Source organism: Oreochromis niloticus, linkage group LG3 (genome assembly GCF_001858045.2).
Source record: "Oreochromis niloticus isolate F11D_XX linkage group LG3, O_niloticus_UMD_NMBU, whole genome shotgun sequence".
NCBI lineage: Eukaryota > Metazoa > Chordata > Actinopteri > Cichliformes > Cichlidae > Oreochromis > Oreochromis niloticus.
In genome coordinates, this window is record NC_031967.2 from 69,929,636 (window position 1) to 69,955,123 (window position 25,488).

Here is a 25,488-nt window from a genome sequence, read left to right on the forward strand (position 1 = left end):
TTAAATACACATAGACATTGAGGGCTAGCAGGAGGGGCTATGCGCTTACCTGCTGCTCTCTGGCAGGTAGCTCCATGCCCTCCTGGGTTTTAAATGCACCTTAGAACACACATGCATCAACACTACATATGAGCCGGCGGAGGGAGGTTTGGAGTCTTCACACACCCCCGTTCTCTGCGGCCTGCTGGAGTGGGGGGGCTAGGAGGAGGAGTTGGCCGTCCGATTGGGGTCTGGAATGTGGGGCCTCCCTGCTGCTGCGGAGTCGGGGCGGTCTGCATCTCCCCACCGCAGGGAAAAGGGTAACACCACCTGGGTCTGGGTGCAGCTTCCCCCTCCAGGGGCAAGGGTACCTAGACCCAGGGCTTAGAGTACGCTTGGGGAGTGTGATTGTGTGTACAGTGTCTCTCTATGTCTGTCTCCATGTTGGGTGAGTGTTGAGTAATTGCATATGAGAGCATGAGGGTGGGAATTGATGTTTGTATCTGTGTGTGCCTGTATATGTCTGTGCCTATATGTCAGGTCAGGTATCAGACGCCACCTCTCTGGGGACATCTCAGGCGCTCCAAGGTATGGAGGCCTATCTCCCCCCACCACTCCCCCTGCCGGTGGCAGACGCCCTCAGACATTGGTGCGTTGGTGGTTCTTTGTGTCCGGGGATGGGCGTCCAGGTACACACCGGCTCACTCCTTGGTGGCTGCTTATCGGGGCCTGGAGGCTGTGTGGGGTCTCTAAGGATGGAGGCAGCTCTGCTCTGAAGTCTGCGATGGTAGATGCTCTGCAGAGAGGGCAGCGGGGTCCTGATGATCTTCTCCGCAGTTCTTATCACTCTCTGCAGGCATTTGTGGTCCATAACTTTAGTTCTCCCGTACCATGCAGTGATGCAGCTGGTCAGTGTGCTCTCCACGGTGCAACTGTAGAACCTGCCCAAGATCTTGGCCGACATACAAAATTTCCTCAGCCTCCTCAGGAAATACAACTGCTGCTGAGCCTTCTTGATCAGCTGTGTGGTGTTCAGTGTCCAGGTGAGGTTCTCACTGATGTGGACGCCCAGGTATCTAAAGCTGCTCACCCTCTCCACTTTATTCTCCCTGATAAACATTGCTCTGTACACAGCACTGACCTACCTCAAACAACAGGTTGCTATTCATTGACTTCAGCTCAGCCCTTAATACAATAACACCGGACATCACCAAGTTAGCCAACCTGGGGCTCCCCCCATCCACCTACTCTTGGATAAATGGCTTCTTGGTCAACAGATCCAGGCGGGCGAAACTGAGTCCTCACCTCTCTTCCCCTCGCACTCTCAGCACCAGCTCTCCCCAGGGCTGTGTACTAACCCCACTAATCTACTCCCTCTACACATCTGACTGCAGTCCTGCAGAAAACATTATTTTCAAATTTGCTGATGACACAACAGTGATAGGGTGTGGTGGGGCGTGGCCTGCGGTGCCGTGCAGGGAGGGCGGAAGCACCTGCACGGCATCCTTAATCACGCCCGCCCAGTTAAAAACATGGGGACTCAGGGGTTGGTGTGTTGTGGTGTAAATAAAATGGCCCAAAACACTGATTCCTGGACCAGCCGTGCTTTATTCACACATGGGGCTGATCACAGGGGGAAATGAGGTCCTGAAACTGGGAGAATGGTGTGCATCAAAAAACCTGGCACTTTACATCACCAAGACCAAGGAACTCATCCTGGATTCAGGTGGAACAGAACTACCCCTGCCCCCCTGCACATCAACGGAGAATGTGTAGAGCAAGTGGAGTCTTTCAAATTCCTTGGTGTCCACATCTCTGCAGACCTGTCCTGGTCAGATAACGCCATGGCGCTAGTCAAAAAGGCCCAGCAGTGGCTACACTTCCTAATAGTGCTCAGGAAGAAGCAACGAAATGCCCAACTGCTGGTGACCTTCTACAGATCCACCATCGAGAGCCTGCTGACCTAAGCAGTGACAGTGTGGCACGCCAGCTGCACGGAGCCAGACAAGAGGAGACTGCAGAGCGTGGTAAACACAGCACAATAAATGATTGGCTTCCCCCTGCCCTCCCTGTCTGCCATCTACAACTCCCGTTGTCTCAGTAGGGCATTAAAGGACAGTACCCACCCTGGCTACCATCTTTTCAACCTACTGCCCCTCTAGCAGGTGCTTCAGATCCATACGGGCCAGATCAATTTTGACCTCTAATTACAAATTATTCCAACTCACTGAAATCAGAAATAGCATTTTTTTTCTTCATATATTTAACAAACAGCTTTTGAATCCACTCTAAAGCATTTCCCTCTTAAAGCCATGAAACTCTGACATGTTGAAGAAAACGTGAACAGTACTTTGCATGGTGTGGAGGGCAAAATATTAATGAATTCAGTGTGACAACACTGCCACCATGAGGTAAAAGTTAAACATTGTACATTTACATACAAATTGGTTTAGTACGGCTGTTATGCTGCTATGACAGAGTATTAGGGCCACATTAATAAAAATAAATAACATTATCAATTTTTGAATTGAAATTTGGCCCTCACAGTCGCTTCCAGCCGAACAACTGCCACAGTGCTGATACCATCTACAAACTGTCTTCTGTAGATGAGTCAGTGAAACACATTGGTCTTATTGTGACTTGTGATGCAACACACATTGCACAGGACTGTAAATAACCATATTTCCACTCCCAGCTATTTCATTTAGCACAAATCTGGCTAACTCTTCCATGTTGTTGTGTTTTTCCCTTTTAACCAGATGCATCTTTCTGCATCATTTCTTCTGACTTTTGTTAGACTTATCACCACAATGTGTTTGTTACTGAACACATTCTGACGTATGATATCACTAACTAATCTTCACTGGTGTATGGTGTAGGCCCTTTGTACATTACTCATTTAGCCTCGAATGTAAAATATTTAATATTCTGATAAAGAAATACACAAAAAATGACATAAAACATGTAAAAATGTGTTTTATCGTTTTTTCCCTCTGGTCTGAGGTGCTGGGAAGACCAGTTAGAGACCAGCAGCTGGACGTCACTGGTTGGACTGGTGGACTACTTCAGTGAAGAGTAGACGACGTCTGGCTCTGGTTTAAAGTCTGAACACAAACACACACAGTTCAAACAACAGGAAACATGATTACAAGCTTTGTAGTTTGATCAAGACCTCCAATCTCCACCTCTCTGCATCACACACAGTCCCAGTTCAACTGGGTCAGAGATCTGAATTTCATCCAGGATGAGGTTTGATCAGCTTATCTTAGCATGATGGATGCAAACAGGGTGAGCAGCTAGCTTGTCTCTATGCAAAGTTAAAGATAAAGAGCAGCTGTACCTGGGCCTCCTTGTTCTGATGATTGTTTGTCCATAACTGATGTCTTCACTTCTCACCGCTGAGTAGACCACAACTACAAAATAAATATCTGCAAAATGAAAACAAAAATCATTGAAGGTACAACAAGTACACCAGTGCAGCTACACACAGCAAAACATTTTTACTGTTTCTAATGTTTCATCACGAGAGTCCCTGACAGTGCAAGGGTCACATTTGTAACCAGATGAATTTGTCCCCCCAAACACTGTTTGTGTGACTTCTCAGTGGAGTTTTATTGTCCAATACAGTGAAGAAATTACAAGAACATGTATAACTTTCTTTCTGTTCTTCACACGGTTCAGTAACCTGAGAACTGTGATGGGTCATGAACAGGAGGAGCTACATGTCACTGATGTTCTGCTTTATAAACCGCAGCGTCTTCTTACACTTTTTTTCCTCATCTTAACACCTCTGCTGTGAAACACTGAGTGACCACAAAGAACTGGAGGCTGTTTCTGAGAAAGATGCAGGTGGACGACCACAAAGCTGCCATCTTTTTCCACTGCAGACTGACACTCTTCACCACAGAGCAAAAAGCAAACACATTCTCACAACATGATCACTGTTATTAGACAAACCAGTAAAACCCTCGGTGAGAATGTTCATCTGTTATAGACGAACTGTAATCAACTGTAATCACATTTTTTTTCCGCTTATCTAGAGCCGGGTTGCAGGGGCAGCAGCCTAAGGAGAGAAGCCCAGAACTCCCTCTCCCTGGCCACCTCCTCAGTTCCTCCTCCGGGGAACACCAAGGCGTCCCCAAGGCCAGCCGAGAGATATTATCCCTTCAGCATGTCCTGGGTCTGGCTTAGGCCTCCACCCAGTGGGCTATCCCCAGAAAACCCCAATGTACAGGCAGCAAGCTGAAGGGATGCTAAGATACTCAAACCGGCCCGCCACCTCTCCTGACTGTATCTGTACTCCATTTTCTTTTAATTGTTGCCTTTTTGTGGTGGAGGGGTTTGTGTGTCCCAGGGATCCCAGGGGCTATGTTGTTGGGGGCTTTTTGTCCCTTTGTTAGGGTCTGCTGTAACAAATTGGTCCTGGGTGAGGGACCAGAGAAAGAGCAATTCAACAACTCTTATGAACTGAGGTCCATGTGGGCTGGCTGGGCATAGCCCAAAAAAGAGACACTGTTGTAGGCCCGGCACCCACACAAGGAGCTGTACGGATTAGGTATAGCTGTGGGGGCGTGGCCAGGAGTGGAGGCCCTGGTCGACCCATCCCTGGCTATCGAGACTACCAAGTTCATCTTTGACACAATAAGATATATCCAGTACATCTCACATCTTTCTGTTAAGTATGTGTTCCAGTTTCAGCTGCTGACTGGCTCTTTCTGGGGCGGGGCAACCATGTTGTTGCAGATTTAGATTCATATGAAATTTTCCTTGAAATGTTTCTCTGTTTACACATTTTTTAAATCATTGTTATTTGTTTTCAATACTTCCTTTATGAAAGTCTTTACAGGATTATTTATATACTTCCAAAAAAATATTAAAAACAGATCTTTGACCTCACATGAAAGGGAAATGACCCACAACCCATCATAAAGAAAAAAAATACTACCTCGTCTTTCTTTGTCAGATTGTTCTCGATGAGCTGATATCTTGATGATGACACGAGTGATGAGGTCATCTTCTTCACTTTCCTCTTGATCTACTGAAATGATCCAAGCTGATCAATAATATGAATTAAATATCTAAACAGAGATTTGACCCAAAATAAATCTCAGATATGTGGTATTTCACCAGATACGTTCTCTTAATGTCATTATCTTTGCCTCCAGGAACACTGTGAGAAACCTTGTAGTTATTTTTGACCAGATTATATCCTTCAGTGTCCATATTAAACTACTTGCTTTCTGCCATGTCTGTCTCAAAGTGGTGCTGAAAAACTAGATTACCGTAATGCACTAAGTGTTTCAGTGTCAGTCACCTGTTTCACTCACTATGTGCTTATACTCCACTTTTAAATATTTGCCATTATGAATCTTTGGCCGTTTCTCAATTCTCAAGTACGCGAGTACGTACTCTCGTTCTCGGTGAGTACGTACTCGCCGAGAACGCACGGGAGTACGTACCCGCCGAGAACGCGAGCACGGACTCGCGATATGTACAATTGGAACACCAGCGTACGTGCTGATGTCACAGGTCCGGAGTTTTTACTGCCGTCCCCTCCTAATTTAACTGTGAGTAACATGTTATGAAGCTTAACTTTAATCACAGCCAAACCGGTTTACTCAGGAACAAATAAAACACTGAAATAAACCAAACATTAACATTTAGAAGTGATCTAAGTGACTTATATATCATTTTTAACCTCAGTAGTGAAACCTCTATTAATAAAAAATAGTGTACATGTACATACGTGTACATACCTTAATAAAAACAAGCAGGTGAGATGTTAGAACGCTTTTATTTCTATTCTAGTGGACACTCAATACTATAGACAGCTGCTGGGGTTTCTTTAACCTGAGTAGTGAGAAGACCGCGAGCGGGGGGGGGGGTTGAAAACGATGTGCCGGGAGTCCGCTGTTGAGTTTTGGACGAAATGCATTCTGGGATATTTAGCTGTACCAAGTCCACACCGATGCATGCTCGATAAAACGGGCGGAGCGAGAACACATCCGGGACTTTTTCGCGTTCTCGGCTTGATGCGTACTTCGAATTGGAACAGTACTTGGTCTCCGACTGATGACGTATCACGAGTACACGAGAACGCAAGTACGCACAAGTACGCATATTGAGAAACGCCCTTTGGCTCTCTTCTACAAGATGTCTCTGTCCTTTCTTCCTCCCCTCATGCCAACCAATCACGGCAGATGGCTGCCCCTCCCTGAGCCTGATTCTGCTGGAGGTTCCTTCCTGATAAAAGGGAGATTTTCCTTCCTTTCCCCAAAGCTTTTGCTCACAGGAGGTCATATGACTCTTGGGTTTTACTGTTTGGTTTTGGGTTTTTTAAAATTTCCATCCATCCATTTGCCTCCGCTTATCCGTTTCAGGGTCACGGGGGAGCCTATCCCAGCTGTCTTAGGGCGAGAGGCGGGGTACACCCTGGACAGGCCAGTCAGGCTCAGGGCTAACACACAGAGACAGAAAACCATTCGCACTCACATTCACTCACCTATTCACATGTATGGGCAATTTAGATTTTTCAATTAACCTATCCTGACCTTTTTTTATTTGTTTTGTTTAATGATCATAATGAATGTGAACTTTATTCTACTAAACAAACTCAGACATGAAAGATCAGGAAGTCTGAGTCTCACCTTCAGGTTTCCTGTGAACACATCGTCTCCCCAGCAGAACCAATAACACCAGTAGAACCACAACACAGACTGATCCAACAAATGAAAGCACAGAGAGAACAGGAGGAGAGAGTGATGGAGGAACAGCGATGGAGGTGGAATCAGGAGGAGAGGTGGATGTAGGTGGGGGTGTGGATGTAGGTGGAGGTGTGTTGGTGTGTTCCCCTAAAATAAAGCAAACACGGTCATTAAGTTGTCGTCACATTGTGAATGTTGAAAGCTGCAGAAACACAGACAGGTGAGTGTGTCACCTGTGACAGTGATCCAGCTGGATGGAGACTCTCCATGACCGCTGATGTCACACTTGTAGAGGCCTTCATCAGACCTGGAAACATGCTGGATGGTCATGTGACCTGTAGGCTGCTTCCTGATGAGGGAGCCATCTTTATAGAAAGCAGCTGGGAGGTTGGAGGGAGTGGTCTTTGTTTTACAGAGCAGAGTGACGTCATCTCCCTCCATCACAGGGAGGACAGGACTCTGCAGGATCACTGATCCACCTCAACACAGAGACAAACTACAGCATTTCATCCATTTACACACAGCTTCATCAACACTAACTCCACACACTCAGCTTACCAGTGACTGTCAGGTTAACCATGTTACTGATGGGACCCTCTCTGGACTCACACCAGTAAACTCCACTGTCATGATGCATCATCATGCCGATGTTACAGGAAGAATCTGCTGGTTTTCCCCATGTACTTCCACACTGAGTCCTCTGTTGTTTGCTTGTGTTTCTCCTCAGAGTCCATCCAGCAGAGCTGTCGTCCTCCTCACAGCTCAGAGACACAAAGTCTCCTTTAAAGAACTGAGAGCTGCTGGGACTCACAGTCAGACGAGCTGTGAGGGTTAAAATGAAAAACTGATGAACAGTCAAAACCATGGCAAAATTATTCCCTTATGTCCTAAGTTTTATATGTTAGTTTCATTGTGAAACATGAACCCAATCAGGTCATATCAGTGAGCATTTATCAGGTTTAAACTGTGACAGAAGAAGGTTACTGACCTTGGTTTGTTGTGCAGCTCAGCAGTGAGATCAGAACTAAAGAGAAATGACACTCAGGTTGATTTGAGGTGAACATAAAGAACAACTCCACACAAATATCACACTTTTATATTTCTGAACATTTTCAATTTGATGACACTCACGTGTTTAAGTAAAATTTGAACAAAACCTTGAAAAGTCTGTAAACTTAAATAGCTGCCATCAATCCATTCCAGTTGTCAAAGGGTTTGCCCATCACAGACTAACATTTTCTTCCTCTTCTCCAGTTAGCTTTTGTTCACCTTCCTGTGTCTTCTCTCCCGGTCTCCGTTTAAACTTAAACCTTTTTGTCAAGTTTCACTTTTCGCTCTCTGCCTGCACACACACAAAAACAACTACAGCTATCTGTCACATGTACTTTCAAGTCCGATATCTTATATTGATTTTATTACCAATTCTCACCATATCCATGCTTTTACTGTCATAATAATATTCAGTGTGGACTCCTATTGCTCCACTTCCCTAGTTTTTATCTAAAAAGCAGCTCTTACTGTGATGATTACATTTACTACTTTACTGTGAGTATATACAAAATATTCTGTGAATTTAAATAACACAGTAAAGTCATGTGTCCACTGTGCAGCTGTGTTGATATAATGAGTGAATGATTTGATCTTTTCACTGCCTGCTGTGTTTCCTCGACTCCTGAGCAAAGATAAAGAGTCAGTTCAGACCTGCAGTTGGTCCTCGTGGTGTTTTGAACTTGAATTCAGCCTGATTTGTTTTTCATGTCTTCTCCTCCATCATCAGTTATCAGGAGAGCAGACAGTCAAAGTACAAGAATTCAAACAAACACAGAGATTCTACTTACAGAGCAGACACAGCACAGATGTTTCCTTCATCGTCCTTCTCACTCATTTGAGCTTTTTTTCATTTCTCTCACTGACACCAAGTAAAGCCCGCCCTCTTCCTCTGAGCATTTCTATTGGTTCAAACACAGAGACGAGAACTATTTCATTTCATGTAGTGGATGTCTCCCTTCCCCTTATGGCCACTAGAGGTAGATGTTGGACTTTACAAGCAGATCATTAGTTGATGGTTAAATAACATTTTTCTGTGGGTTGAAAGTGTACATTTCTTAACAAACAGACTTGTTTTGTGAAAGTACTGCATGATCATTAGTTGGAAAACATGATCTGATGTCAAATAAAGATCTTGTAGCTACAGAAGTTATCTTTGCGTGCCACATGAACTCTAACCACAAGCTACTGAAGTCAATATTATCTTTTCACAGTAGAGAATAAAAGAGAGAGAGAGGCGGAAATATTTGGCTGCATTCATAACAACATGCCTCACTCTGAGGGACAGTGAATGAGCCTGACACACAAACACATACTGAGATTAACTGCAATGAATACTTGTTCATATTATTATTTATATTATTATTATGTAACATGCCCACAGAGAGAGCTGCTTTCTTGAAAAAAAAACAAAACACAGGTAAGATTAAACAACTGACATGTCGTGTGAGGTCACGAGGGAGCATAGCTCCCTTGTGGCACAATTTAGGATGGTACAACAGTTAGTATTTTAACAAAGCTTGTATAAACACTTGTATTAACTTTCATCTAGACCAGGGGTTGGCAACCTTTCTGATTATGAGTGCCATCTAAAATTTCCTCAGAAGTCAATCTGCCATATGATTGCATTAGCAATAAATTTAATAATGCTCCATATTAACAGTTTCACACTATATAGAACAACTTTATAGAATTATATTTGTTTGCAGATGTTGGTTAGTTATACTGTAGTTATCAGCTATTTTGAAACAAAACGAGACACTTTAATCCATAACAAAAACTCCATAACAGCAAATAACTGTACAACAGAAAATACAAATGCTATTTATGGTCTCCTCACAACAATGATAAGAAAAATAAGCTGGGCCATTATGGCGTGTTTGTTAATACAGAGACACACATGTTAATGTGATCTCTGGTCTCCCACTCAGAGACACAGGTCTCAGAGTGTCCAGCATTCAGACGGCTACCTGAGGACACTCATGTGAGAGAAAATCTGCTCACACAGATATGTAGAGCCAAATACTGTCAATAAGGCCTCTGCAATGTTCTGAAGACACTTAAACATGTCAGGTAGTGATGTCCAGCAGGTGAAAATGCAAGCTCCATGAACAGCACAGCTATGGATTACAGCTGCGTTTATAGTTCTGCAAACTTTGACCCCCACAGAGTCGAGGTTTTCAGTTCAATCAGCTGCATTTCGATGTCCTCTGTGTCCAACCAGTTAATGTGAGACAAATCCAGCAGCTCATTAATGTTTTCTGGTTTGATCAGAAAAGAAAACATTGGTCCATACACCTGAAAGTCCCGAAAACGCATTGTGAATTCTGTCTCGAGTCTATGGATGTATTGCTGTAAACAGACCAAACATCAGTCAGGAGAACAACTGAGATAATCCATCCACAATATGAGGTTAGTCATTAATATACTGTTGCATGGTCTGGGCTATATTACATCGCAAGGTTTTAAAAACTGAGCTTTAAAATGAATAGCGGTAATAAAAACCAAGAGAGGCCGACAGTGATCACTGACTGTTTTAGGTGGTGGTTGAGATTAAATAGAACAAGATACAAAGCATTAAAACATGTTAAAAACACAACAGCCCTGTTAAACCCAGAGTAGTTTTGGGCCCGGAAGCAGGATTCATCACATCATCATTTAAAGACCCAATTGAGCTGCCTTGATTTAGCTGATTAATTAACACTCCACCTTCTCATCTAAAAATAGTAACTCCTCTAAACAACATGGCCTAAAACTTAGTGTACTGCTTTCCATCTCAGTGTCAGGGCCTGAGTCTGTGACCCAGCAATTTGATTTTATTTTGGATTTTGGAATTTTCTCATGTTTAGTTTGTGACAATAAGTTCTTATGTTATTATTATTTAGGGTCTAGTTGAGTGTTAGTGTAGCCAACATTATCATCCATGCCCCCTGGTTTATGTGTCATGTTTCCTGTCCAGTCTGTCATGTGTTTCATGTCTGTGTTGTGTTCACATCAAGCTTGTGTGTCATGTCTATGTCTCTCTGTATTTCCTGTTTATTTAAAGAGTCTAGTGTTTCCATGTTCAATGTGTTTTCTTTTACTTCCTCCCTGTGGCATCATGTTCACGTGTGTCAGCTGTGTCTCCCCATGTATTTCCACTTTCCCTGATGTCCTCCTGTGTGTATTTACTCTGTGTGTATTCGTTCATTTCTGGTCAGGTTGTCTGTTTTCCTTGCCCCATGTTATGTCAGATTCCAGTTACCTCATGATTCTGTTCAGGTTATGTCATGTTTCATGTTTACAGTTTATTTGTCATAGTTAGTCTTGCACTCCTGCTCAAAATCATGTTCATTTCTTGTTTGTCAAAGTTTCCACTGTCTGACTTTTCCCAGTTTAGGTTTTAGTTTTGCCTCTGTTCATTTTTGCCTTGTTTAGTATTCATGTTCTTTCATGTGCTAAACGGCTCACTTTTTGTTAAACTATAGTTTGTTTCTCCTGTGTCTGCATTTGGGTCCACTTCATCATTACACCTGCACCTCCAGCTGTGACACTCAGACTGCAAACGTGCAAGAAAAAATATGATGAAATAATTTCATTTCACAGGGGCAATAAAATTCCTTGCTCATAAATTCAAAAGTCATGTGCTTATAATTCAGCAGCTGTATCCACAACGATTTCTGCTTTGCATGCGATGTTGCAGTTCCACACTCTCGCGAATAGCTCTTGGAGGGAAGTCCTGCTCATGCCAATCAACTTATTTTTGATTGTTTTGTGGCATAGCCCAAACAAAAATACGGTCCTAATGTGATTGGTCACTTTAATGGCGTGTGTGTGTGTGTGTGTGTGTGTGTGTGTGTGTGTGTGTGTGTGTGTGTGACTCAGTGACCTGGTCAAACTTGTTCAGCTGTGAGTGCTTGCTGTTGGACTGACTGTGATGCCACATGAAAGCTAACATAGCTGGTTAGATGTTAACAAGGTGGTTATCTCAGCCTGTCTAATAGTGATAAAACCACATAGTTCAGAAATCTTACAATGGAACATTATTATTATTATCTACACTTAGACTTTAGTGACGTCACAAATTCTATATCTTGCCCGCACTAGACATACAGAGATTAAATGTAACATACAGTCAGTTTTTAAAGAGATAAAAACGAAATAAACAGACAAAAACTGCCGCTTCCTTGAATGTAAATGTTTATTATTCTGCTCCTGAGGTGATGACAGAGACAGAGATATGACTTAAAGACATTAGGACACATGACTAAAAAGCATGAGAGAAGAGAGTTGGATCAAATCAAAATCATCAAAATGTTGATTATTCACTGTGACAACACTGCCACCATGAGGTGAAAGGGATAAATTACAATTGCAGCTGTACATACAAACTTATGCCTCAATCAAAACAATATTGTAGGAACATAAAATCTCAGAGCCTTTTATACAAATGCCATTCAAGTGTGAAAAGAAAAGACTAACTCCCTTCCGGTTGAGTGAACACTGGTGTGACTTGCTGCCGCTACCTCTACGGCCCACCGATGTCTCTGTCTCTGTCCGGTTGTTCCTGTCCGTGATGTGGCCTCTCAGGATCTATGCACTGTCTGTGTGGGTCTGGATCTTTATGTCATCGATCTACCGACTCGGCACTGGGCTCCATCAGTATACAGCTGATGAGCTCCTCCGGCTCCGCTTCTCCCTGGCTGCTCCACCGCTGGCTGCTCTTCATCTCCACACTGACATTGCCTTCCTCCCTCGCCGAAAGTACGTAAATCGGGGCTCCCGTCGGTATTTCCATCAGGATAATTCCAAGTCAATTCAGTCTTCTGGTCCACCTCTGGTCACTCTCAATGGAACCCCGGCAGGTCTGTTGACCACAATGTTTTGGCTAACCTGCCTAGGTCGGCCAACACTCTCATCCAGTCTGACAGTACTTCCGTCAACTTCGGCCTGCTTAATATCCGTTCGCTTACGAACAAAGGACATCTCATCCAGGATCTCCTAACAGACCGCAAGTTTGACTTTTTCTGCTTGACTGAGACATGGCAACAGCCCAATGACTTTTCGCAGCTCAACAACTCCACCCCCCCGGGGTTTGTTTACACCTGCCAACCTCATGAGTCCGGCCGTGGTGGTGGCCTCGCGGTAATTTATCGCAAGAACTGGAAAGTCTCACCACTGTCTGTCCCTACCTACAGCTCCTTTGAATCTGTTGTTTGTCAACTTTCAGGACCTGCTCCAACTGTCATAGCTGTCATTGACCACCCCCCAAAATTTTATTCTGTTTTTATAAGTGACTTTGCTGATCTGCTGACCAACCTAGCTACTGTTTCCCCTAATATAATATTGCTGGGTGACTTCAACGTCCACGTGGATAACTGCAATCATCCTCCTACCAAGGTCCTTTTATCCTGCTTTAATAGCTTCAGCCTTAAACAATACATAAACTTCCCTACCCACACTTTGGACCTAGTCTGTTGTTCTGGACTTACCCCCTCCAACTGCACAGCTGACGAGCTGCTAATTTTCGGATCATCTACTTCTCTCCTTTAATGTTCACATGACTTTCTCTATAATTAACAATCCTCGTATTATTTATTTCCGGAATATCAAGAGTATGAATCTTGATATCCTTTCTTCTGCTCTCTCTAGCTGCTTGTCTCTTAACAATTTGGCTATTCAAGAGGATCTAGTATTTTATTATAATCATAGCCTCAGTAGTATTTTGAATTCTCTTGCTCCACAAAAAAACAGAACTGTACTCTTTTCTCGCTCTGCACCCTGGTACACACCTGAACTCCGACTATTGAGAGCTAAAGGCCGACAGCTTGAACGTCTTTATAAGAAAACTGGCCTTACTATTCATAAGGATATGTTTAATAACCATGTTCTGTTTTATCAGGAATGTATCAGTCAAACCAAATCTGCCTATTATTCTACCATTGTCTGTTCAAGTATGAACTCCACCAAGACCATATTCTCATTATTCAACTCCTTTAACAGGCCACCTGATTCTCTGCCCACTCATCTCTATTCATCAAACTTCTGCGACTTTCTAATGCTATTCTTCACTGAAAAAAAATGATAAAATACACCTAGACTTGGTCCCTAATGCTCAATGTAGCTCCTCTGTCTTAATTCCACCCCCTTCTCACTTCCTCTCTGTTTTTCAACTTCCATCTTTAACTAATATTGCTTATCTCATCCACAAATCAAAGCCTTCTACCTGCCAGCTTGATCCTATCTCCACTGTCCTTGTCAAAGCCTGTTTACCCCCTCTCCTTCCCCTCATATCTGCTATTATTCACTCTTCACTCACCACTGGAACTGTTCCTGCTTCTTTCAAAGTTGCCGCCATCACCCCAATCCTGAACAGGTCTAGATCCCAACAACTTTAACAATTTTCGTCCTATCTCCAATCTACCATTCCTCTCAAAAATTCTTGAAAAAATAGTTGCTTCACAAGTCCATCTACACCTAACTGATAATAACCTTTACGAACAGTTCCAGTCTGGTTTCCGTCCTCTGCATACACAAGATTTTACAGAGCTGTGGAACTCTCCCCAGGTTAAATCTCAGGTTGAATTGTGCTTCATCACCCCACGCAGTTGATCTGATTGAGCTGATGCCATCTGGACCCACTGCCTTCTTGGTTTTAATCCAACTCAGTTCTCTCCTAATCTGGATGGTTGAGAAATAAAACCACATAGTTCAGAAATCTTAAAATGGAACATTATTATTATCTACGGTAACTTAGACTTTAGTGACTTTACAAACTATATATGTCGCCCTCACTAGACATACAGACTTTAAATATAATATATAGTCAGCTTTTAAAGAGAGAAAAACAAAATGAACGGAATAGAAAACTGCAGCTTCCTTGGATGTAAAGAAGAAGCTGTCTGTGGCCATCATGCAGTCAGAAACCACTCTGGATATTAGTCACAGGAAATAAAGAACAGTGCTGGATTCATGAATTTGTTCTGTAGTCAAGGCTGTGGGCCAAGAGATGCTGAGAAAGGCTACGTTTGAACTCAAAGACAAATAAAAACAAAGAAATAAAAATTAAACTATGTGATTCTAACATCTAATTTTAATAAACAGGTTTTGAATCAGTTCTATCTAACAAATCTAACAAGTTTCACTGTTAGGTTAAAAACCACGAAACTCTGACACTTAAAAGTGTTCTGTGTTGTGTGGAGAGCAACACAATGATGATTTAGTGTGACAACACTGCCACCATGAGGAAAAAGTGATAAATTACAATTGCAGCTGTACAGAGACACACTCGCCTGACTGGAACACCAGTGATCCAGACTGTTTAAACGTGACTTTACTTCCTGATTGGGCAGTAATACTTCTAAAATGAACTGAAGAACAACAAATTTATTCAAAAGTACAGTGAACATATTTAAAATAAATTTTAGTTTCTTCTATGTCAGCTGTTGGATTGAATAACATGAAAGAAAACTCTCCACTTTCAAAGTTGCAGGCGCCTGCAGACGTGCTAATCAATTAAATATATTTTTATCTTTTTTTAAAATCTTTTTATCTTTTTTTGTTTTAACTAGTGAAGAAAAAAGGGGGTACAATGTGGCCCCTGACTGATTCCCCAGATTTACTTTTTGTTAGTGCTTCTATTATCCACCAGGGGGCGCTATAGCACCTTCAGGATCCTGTGAATATCACTGTAGTACAGACATCATTTTTCCCTCAACGTTTTCCACATCCTCTGAAGATGCTCCTAGCCAAGCCAGAGGAGATCCTTTATTTTGTGGCAGTAAACACAGAACACTCACCAGATCATGACTGAATAGTTTAAAATTAGTCTTAGGTTCTCATATATCCCTGTATATGAGATTTAACCCAAAAGCACATCCACTAGTTTCTGTTTGTATTTTGATTGATTTGTATGGATGTGTCATTGCTAATTTTGTCTCAAATGCATAATAATCAAAATTACAATGCACTCCTGTGCTCCAGTGCAGTGACAAACAGTTATGGTTAGCAGGTGGACGTCAGTGGTTGGACTGGTGGACTACTTCAGTGAAGAGTAGACGATGTCTGGCTCTGGTTTAAAGTCTGAACACAAACACACACAGTTCAAACAACAGGAAACATGGCTACAGGTTTTGTAGTTAAGTGATCTAACATTGGGAAGAAGGAACTGCAATCACAACACAAATGCTATGGCAAGCACGTCAGGTCAAGGGGGAGATATCATAACCAGCACCAGAGATTGGGTACCAAGCCCCAAATATGACAGAAGAAGCATTGAGTGCAATGGCAGCTGACCTGAAAGATGGGATCATGGCAAAGCTGGAAACCTGTACCCTCTGTAGCTGGTTAGCAAGACTAAGTGAAGTACCCTCTGAAGGTCTACTAAAAGATGTGGATGCAGCATTATGAACCAGCTGATCTACACTATGGCAGCAGTGATCACAAACATGCTTGACTACAAGAGCTACCTTCCATGCAAAAGGAGACTAGAGGCCAAGATCAAGGTAGCAAGAAGGGAAGTTAGCCAACTAATTAACTAAAGCATCTTTAGGAAAACTTATGACCTATGCTGCAGCAAAGTGAGTGAATCCTTGAATATAATTAGCAGCCAGATAAGCTACATAAGACAACACTGTGTGTTGTAACAGGAACAGGAAGTGAGACTGTCCCACACAGAGAAAGCCAATTTAACACATAGGAATTACTTTGTTTTTGTTTAGCAGAAGTACCAATGATAAAGATTGACATTTAAGAAGCTGCTACCAAATAATTTTCAGGTTATTATTATTATTTTTCCTGTAAATTGAACAGCCTGCTGCTGGGTGGCTTCCCAATGAAGATCAAGGTAACTTTTTCCATACTGAAGTTGTTCGGTGAAGTTTTCAGCAACTGAAAAGGTTTCTGCTGCTGTGGTTTAATGCTTTTTTAAAAGAGTGACTGCATCGATTAGCTACAACCAAACCGTAAGAAGTCAAATTTTCCATGTGACATCTTGGTGAAACCCACAGAACCACGTGAGAAAAACATGAGAACAAAAGTTTATTAATATTGCAGAGAAACCAACTTACTGCTGTGAGAACAAGAGCAAAGAGTTTGAGAATTTATATTTGTATTATAAATAACAATTAACTTACAGTACCTATGGAATATATTAACATTTTTTTAAATCATATGAGTCTATATAAATGAAAAAATGCAAAGAAACAAAACATAAAAAAATATGTTAATGAATAGTTGTACTCTTGAGGTGCTGGGGTGGCCAGTTAGACGTCAGTGGTTGGACTGGTGGACTACTTCAGTAAAGAGTAGACGACGTCTGGCTCTGGTTTAAAGTCTGAACACAAACACACACAGTTCAAACAACAGGAAACATGATTACAAGATTTCTAGATTGGAGGTTCACTCCAGTCTCCACCTCAGTTCCAGTTCAGTTTATACTTTAAACCAGCTCACATAAACCACAGACCTTTCATACTGCGTGCACTTTAATTACATACTGAAAAAAAATCCTCAAAACTAGAACCCACACAGCTGAAACAATTAGCTCTTAAACTAAACACACTTAATGACACACTCTCACTCTCTGGAACACTAGAAAATAACTCAAAATATTAGAAATATTTCAGTGTTAGAAAATCAGCTCTGCTCAGTGTTAGCCATTGTTAATCTTCAAAACTGACTATGTTACTGTTAAAAAATATAACACTGTCAAAAGTGTTCAATTAACACTCAACAGTGTTATATTTAACACCCAGAGGAGTGGACCCATATAGACACTCTAGTGTCAATTTAACACTGGAGATTTTGCTTCAGTGTAGGAACAGCTTTAGTTTAACTTCACCCAAGTAATATGTCTTAAACCTTCACGCTCACTGTGTGGCAAGATATGCTATTTCCACATTTAAACCAGAGCTCTTCTGCTTATTTTGAGAACAGCTTTTGACTCATTTGAATGAAACAGTGATTTCGTGTGTTTCAAGTTACATTTAAGGTAATTTAAGTCAAATTACCTTAAATTATCTTTAATTCATTACTGGCTTCAGGATTTGTTTTGTACTTTAAATGAATAGTGCAAGTTTATAGGAAAAATAATTTTCTTTCTAAAATGATACCAAGAAGTTTGAAATCTGTAGTTTTAGTCAAGATGTGGTTAACTGATCTCAGCATGGAAACCAGAAACACTTTTCTGTTTCCAAAGTCAGATATAAAGAACAGCTGTACCTCTTTTCATCTTTGGTGTGATGGTTATTTGTCCATAACTAACATCTTCAGCCCTTATTGCTGAGTAGATTACAGCTGGATCACTTTCTGCAGAAGAAAGCACACACAAATTACAACAATTGCAACAGTATCAGCACTGTTATCCTATATCATTACAGCTGTGGTAAAACTTTTTTCTTTTTTAATTGTCATTATGCAGCGATTAAATGGTGGTTTTCAGTTTTTTTTCCACTTCTTTGTGTGAAGAAGGACATGCACAACCACAAAGATGCCACCTTCTCTCAGCAGAGTCTGACACATTTCACCGCAGAGCACCAAGCAGGAAGGTTCTCACAACATGAACACTGTTATTGGGCAAACCAGAACTCTGTGGTGAAAAGTCTCATCAGCTTCAGACTACAATCAACAACAGGAAGTAGCTGCTGTGGTTTCACATACAGACCTATAAAAAGACAAAAGGACCCATTGTCTTACTGTTGTCTCTTTATACACTTCAATTAACCAACACAATCACCCAGCCAAAAGTTGTACATAGGTCAAACTCAGGTAGCACACACATCTGTGCTGCTGTCTGCCCATCTTGGCTTATTTGTGGTTCCTAGAGAGTTTGAAACTAGAATAGGAGGCAGAGCCTTGTTCTTTAGAATCAAGTTCCAGTTTAGATTCAGGAGACGACACGATGTCCACTTTTAAGATTAATCTGTCATAGTCCCTGGACGTTATATCCAAGGTTCTGTGTTTTGGCATTTTGGGGTCAATTCTGGTTTTGTGTTTTTGATTATCTTTGTTTCATTTAAATTTTATGTATTGATTTTGCACCTTCTTGTTACAGAATTTGGCATTTCCTTCCTCCCTGTGTTTCTGTGTCTGGTTCAGTCTTGTCTCTGTGTTTGTTTATCTTTCTGTCCTCCTGTCAAGTCTGAGTTTCTGCTCCCATATCCTGTCTCTGTGTTTGGTCTTCTATCTAGGTCAAGGTCATGTCATGTGTTTTCCATTTGACATTTCTTAACTTATTTTGATAGTTTCTGACCACAGTGGACACATTCTGGTTAGTTTGCCTAATTTGTGTAATTAGTCTGTTAATTGTCTCATCCTTGTTCCTACCTGTTGATGTTCCCTCATTATCCCATTTGTGTGTCGATTGTCTCAGTCCTCTCTTGTCCTTCATCATGTTCTCCCTCTATCCTGTGTCCCTCTAGATGACTGTGTGTTCTTTCTTGTGATTCTCCCTGCTGATGCGTCTTCTTAGGGTGTTTCTTCCTGTGTCAGGTTTTGTTATGTTTGCAAATCTTCAGCAATAAAGCTGATTTGGAGTTTTACTTTGTGCATTTTGAGTCCTGGATTTGTACCCAACCATAATATCCTATTAGAGCGATTAGAGCACGCTGTAGGTATTACAGGTTGTGTCATATCTATCTAATAGACTCCAATTTGTTCATGTAAATGGTCACCCTATTAGAGCACTTCGCTCTCGCACTGCAGGCCTACTTGTTGTCCCTAGAGTATTTAAAAGTAGAATGGGAGGCAGAGCCTTCAGTTTTCAGGCCCCTCTTCTGTGGAACCAGCTTCCAGTTTGGATTCGGGAGACAGACACTATCTCTACTTTCAAGATTAGGCTTCAAACTTTCCTTTTTGGTAAAGCATATAGTTAGGGCTGGACCAGGTGACCCTGAATCCTCCCTTAGTTATGCTGCAATAGACGTAGGCTGCTGGGGATTCCCATGATGCATTGAGTTTTGTTCTTCGGTCACCTTTCTCACTCACTATGTGTTAATAGACCTCTCTGCATTGAATTCTACATGTTATTAATCTCTGTCTCTCTTCCACAGCATGTCTTTATCCTGTTTTCCTTCTTTCACCCCAACCGGTCGCAGCAGATGGCCCCGCCCCTCCCTGAGCCTGGTTCTGCCGGAGGTTTCTTCCTGTTAAAAGGGAGTTTTTCCTTCCCACTGTCGCCAAAGTGCTTGCTCATAGGGGGTCATATGATTGTTGGGTTTTTCTCTGTATCTATTATTATATGATACACTGTACAATATAAAGCACCTTGAGGCGACTGTTGTCGTGATTTGGAGCTATATAAATAAAATTGAATTGAACTGAGTTTTCTAAACAGGATCATTTATCATTTATCAGCTTCTGTAATTCTTTGTTTTTCTTCACTGAGTAAACCTGCCCTGAATCCCCTGCATGTTTTTTAAAATGCTGCTGCTAGGCTGCTTACTGGGTAAAACAGTCAGCAGACATGAGACAAACAAGAGCAGCTGTACCTCTCGTCCTTGACCTTGCTTTCTTGTCTTTGATGATAATTTGTCCATAACTGACGTCTTCTGTTCTCACTGATGAGCAGACTGCAGGGAAAAAACAAAGAACATCACTGACATAAATGGAATTTAAACCATTGGTATCATGTAAATATAAAACAGTAGTTGGTTAAAAAGTGGGCTGAGTAAAACTAATCAGTAGAAGTTCACGTAATATGTTGTTTAACCATTATTTATTCCTAACAACTCTTTAAACAACACCTGCATTTGATTTTTAAAAAATCATAAACAGGAAATGACTGCAGAGGTGTTAGCTTCTGTTAACCACAGACAACAAACACAGAGGTCAGCATGCAAAGAACAGAGCTCAATAAGCACAACGTGGAAGTTTACGGACTCTAAAAACTAAAGTTTGGAGAAATAAATCAAATAAAAACATATTTAATGCGCTGAGTACACATATTAACTTTAAAAAATGATTTCAGAGTTAAAGTCCGGTGTCAGATTAATAAAATGTTTTTTTGCTGTTACAACTAATAAACAGATGAGCTGATATACCTTTAAATTGTTGTAGCACAAGGTACAGTTGGCTGCTCACAAGCTGTTAAAACTTGTGAGAAAGTTATATTGCACATGCTTGATTTGGCAGAGTTCCACCCAAATAAACTTTTCAATTGCCAAGTGAATGTATGAAATACAACACTATGGTCCCACTCTCCCTGTTTGAACTGCATTAACTCTTATACTTCCTTTACTAGCAGTGTAACCTCTTTGACTGATGGGTGGATCCTGACACAGGCAGCTGTAGCTGCTAGCTGTTTGCTAGGCTTCACCTAAGATAACTGGAGTCCCTGATCTGGACATCTGAACTGTGTTTGTACTGTTGAAGCCACCGGTATTACCTCTGTTCGGTTGTTGAGAATTTGATATTTTACATCTCTATGCCTGTTGTCATTTTCTGCATTTTAATCATGATCTGGTAAAATGCTTTAAATTTAACAGTAAAATGTTTTAAAGTAAGGAGTCTAAACCTGGGCATAGACTGTACGATTTCTGGCCCATTTTGAGACGATTTTTCAGTCGTGTGACCGTTTTGGAGATCGTCCCGGGTTTCGCCTTAATCGTGTGCATTATGTAGTAAACATGGGGTAATGAGAAGCGATTAACACCTCATGGCCAGCTCCCGATCAACATTTATATGGTCGCAAGAAAATCAAACCTGTTTGAGAACCCTGTCGGTCGGTGTTGAGGGTTTTAATGCAGCAACTCACGCTGCACCCGCGCAAACAGAAATGAAAGTGAAAACACGGAGCAGCACAGCAGTGCAGCGTGTGATCTGGACACAAGCGATGGAGGCACAACTTGTAGAACTTTGGCAAGCTCATCTGAGCCTTTTCAATGTGGCCTCACAAAATTATCACGACCACAACAACCGCGAGAAGAGTTGGATGGCCATTGCTGCTCAGTTGCAGCTGCCTGGTCAATGTCTCGCATTAGCAATTTAGCAATGTTGATGGCGGTGGTGTGTGTGTCTGTGTGAGCGGAAGACAGAGAGGGAGCGAGAGGGAGGGGACAGATTTTGTGTTATAAGCTTCATGTTATGGACGCACAGTGTGAGCTCAGGTCAGACCATCGGACCTTATAGTGTGAGACCCTGCATCGTGACCTACGAACTTCTCACCCCTGCGAGTCAATCGTACAGTTTGAGCAGAAGCTGAATAACGCAACTGAAAAAAAAAAAAAATCGCACAGTGTCTGCCCAGCTTAACTGGAACATGACTCTAATAGAAGTGAAAAAAAAAAATAGGGGAGACCGGGGATAGTTGTAACATTTTTGACATTTCTGTCTGTACCTTGGAGCTCTTTTAAGGTAGTGGATTCAAAATGTAATGCAAATTATTTACATGTCTCTGCTATTAAATAGTGCAGCTATTTTCTCTGCAGCACAATTACCCATTGCATGGTATGGTCTCAAACACAAAGAGTGAAATGTTACAATTAACCCCATAGTCTGGGTTAGTTGTAACATATCCTGGGGTGAAATATAACACAATGAAATAAGGGTACCGACAAAACATTAACATGTAATCTTTTTTATTCAACACATGAATGCACTTAGAGCCATTTATGTAGCTGTGTGTGTGACAGAATGCAGAAATCTAGCTTTTGAACATATTCCAACCCCCCAAAAAAGACAAATTATGGAATTTTCTGTAATTGAATATTCCATTAATTTTGGTTGGTCTTCCTTGAGTTTGGCCTCATTGGCTCAGTGGGCATTGTAACCTACAACTCTTGCACCGACGTTTGAACATAACAATGAAGCTGAAAAAAATGTAGTTGTGCACCAGCATCGCAATTCCATTACTTTTTATCATGGCTGACCTTGGTGTGGTTTGCAAAGTGCTTCAGAAAGATGAGGAAATCTGTTTCTTGCACCCATCCTGATTTATTTCCACTACCAATACTTCCTACTGGTCCATCTCTGACACAATGGTCTGCATAATGTATGTGTGGGAACACAAACAGTGGAGGAATTGTCGCGCTGACCTAGTAGGTGTGGCTGTTACTCCTCTCTTCCTCCTGCCCACTACCTGCTCTGTGCTGCTGCTGATTAGACCTTGTGTGCAATCTATAACTAAGCGCGGCCTGGTGTGCACTGCTCCACCAGGTGAGCTGAATTAGAGCAATCAAGGGCGGGCATGCCTAGTAAGCCTTAAAATGCATGCAGCAGTCATTTGACCTGGGTGCGACATACTGAGAGGACAGCAAACAAGGCACAATCCACTTTCCACTGTGAGGAAGACTTTGAGCTAGACGGGCTATCGGTTTTTCAGCTACCTATCTATCTAGCAAAAGCTACCTAAGAAACTGGTCAAAAAATAAATTGAGTGAAATTCAAAGTCTGGTCTTTTTCAAGTGTGGGCACCTCACAGACACAGAACACTTGACAGTGAAAAACCGGCCTGGCCAGTAAAGAAACCGGCCTTGACCAGTGAAGACTCCACAAAAGCTCACCACAAAGACGGAGAAGACTCCACCTGGGGGCCTGGAGGAAATCGCAACTTGCCGTTTGCCTGTCCAACCAATAACCAAGAAAGCAGCATGGCTGAGTCCAAGTCACTCGAAGAGTTGAAAATAGAGCGAACCACTGCAAAAAGACTGTTTTCCAGACTCACCAACCATATAATAAGGACCCACATGGATATGTCTGTAGAGGAGCTACAGGATTCCTTCAAGAGACTCACAGCAGAGGGCTCCAAAGTGATTGACGTGAATGAGGAGCTTGAGGCCGCCTACATCACGCAGTGTGAAGCAGAGGGCACACCGGAGCTGATGGGCCAACGGAGAGCAGACGTCGAGAAAACGGAGAAAGAATGTGAGCAGAAGTTGAAGGAGGCGAAGCACCTGATCAGAGAGACCCTGTGGACATCATATGGTGAAAGAGAACTGACCCTTGCTCTAAAATCAGCAGAAATGGAGTGTGAGAACGTCTCATCCACTCAGCCTGATACACCCCTGGAGGCATATGATTTTATGCTCCACCATCTAGAAGAACTGGTGAAGAAAGCTAAGCAGGCACACCAGACATGGAACCGCTGGGCTCCACCTGCTGAGAGGCGGGATTGTGATCGTCGACTAATGGAGCTCGAAACCTGCCTTCCAAAGCTTGTGTCAGGGAAGGCAGCCCTGATCAAAGCAGAGAGAATTAAAAGAGATGCCGACCAAGCAGTTGTCACAGTCCGCAACGCAGCCCCGGTCGCAGCCATAAAACTGAAAGCCACAGCTTTACCAAAGTTCACCGGCAGCCAGCGTGAGTTCTACAGATGGCGGAAGGAATGGGAGGCTCTGCAAAAGGAAGGTGAACCAACCAGGTCCATGGAAGTAAAGAAATTCCAACTTCTCGATAGCCTCGATGATAAAGTGGCCAAAGATCTGCGCCTGTCCACATACACCTCGGCAGATGAGATCTTCAGAGTCCTTGAGAACCGCTTTGGAAACCAAGCCACCATCGCCATTGAAATCATTGAGGAGCTTCAAGCTATCCCTCTTGTCCATAGCAACCAGCCTAGAAGAATAATAGAGCTTATCCACGCAGTTGAAAAGGCCCTCTATGATTTGAATGAGCTGGATAAAGCAGATGCCATAAAGAACCTATTAGTAATAAAGTCTATTGAAAGCAAGCTGCCTGAGTCCCTAAAGAAAGACTGGCTTACCCACGCTGCTGATCCACAGAATGCTGTGACTCAACAGAACCGGTTTGACAAGCTGCTCGCATACCTCCAATCTCAGGAGTCCATCTACGAGCAGTTAGACCAGCTGAGAGACATCGACCCTGCCAAGGAGAGAACAAAGTTCCCAATAAAGTACGCCCGTACCAAGTCAGTTAAATCCAGTACTGACCCAGCAGGCTGCATCATCTGTGGGGACCCGAAGCACAAGAGAAAGCTCTACATCTGCAGACGGTTTAGAACCAACACAAAGTTACAGGAGAAAAAAGATGCAGTGCAGCAACTTGGAGCCTGCAAGAGGTGCCTCGAGATCCACGACGAACCCTGCATAAAGACTACTTACCTGTGTGGAAATCCAGAGTGCAAAAACCAGCATCATTACCTTCTTTGTCCCTTGCCACGACCCTCATCACAAAGACCCAAGTCTGGTCCGGTGAGAGCTGAGGGGAGGAGGTACACAGAGGTTCAAGAAGAGGTCATCTCTAAACTATCGCCAGAGCTAGCGCTGCAGTGTCGGGAAGCTTTCTGCAATGTCACATCACGAGCCTTCAACTCCATGGCAGCAGAAAGAGGTCTACTGGAGGAGACTGGTCTAAAAGAGTACCCTGTGATCCTGATGCTCCTTGACGTCATCGCCAATGATGGGCAGAGAATTGGGACACTAATTGATCTAGCATCTGACACAAACTACATAACCCATAAAGCTGCAAGTAAGCTCAACCTTCGCAGTGAAGACGTCATGCTTGTCATCCAGGGTGTCGGAGGTATGAAGGTGTCTGTGGCAACCAAGCGCTACCTTCTCAAGATCCGTGTCAACACCTCAAGAGGAACTTTAAAGCCTCACCAGTTAGTCTGCTATGGTCTTGACAAGATTGCTGAAGTGAAAAGACATGTTCCACCTCAGAAGCTACAGAAGATCTTCCCTGACGTCTCTCTCCAAGACCTCATCAGACCCAGGGAGATCCAGCTTCTAATCAGTCAGAAAGAAGACCAGCTGGTGCCCCAAAAGATCCGCTCCATCGGTGACCTGGTGCTCTGGGACGGTCCACTTGGCAAGACAGTCGG

General features: G+C 42.5%; 1 long non-coding RNA gene across 1 annotated transcript; it reads right to left on the reverse strand.

Moving 5' to 3' along the window:
* Positions 1–2,725: 2,725 nt before the first annotated feature.
* On the reverse strand, positions 2,726–5,349 carry LOC109201277 (uncharacterized). Its single transcript, XR_002061307.2, has 3 exons — positions 4,925–5,349; positions 3,320–3,407; positions 2,726–3,083 (listed from the first exon to the last, which is right to left on the reverse strand). It is a non-coding gene; the product is annotated as an uncharacterized LOC109201277 (long non-coding RNA).
* Positions 5,350–25,488: the final 20,139 nt, after the last annotated feature.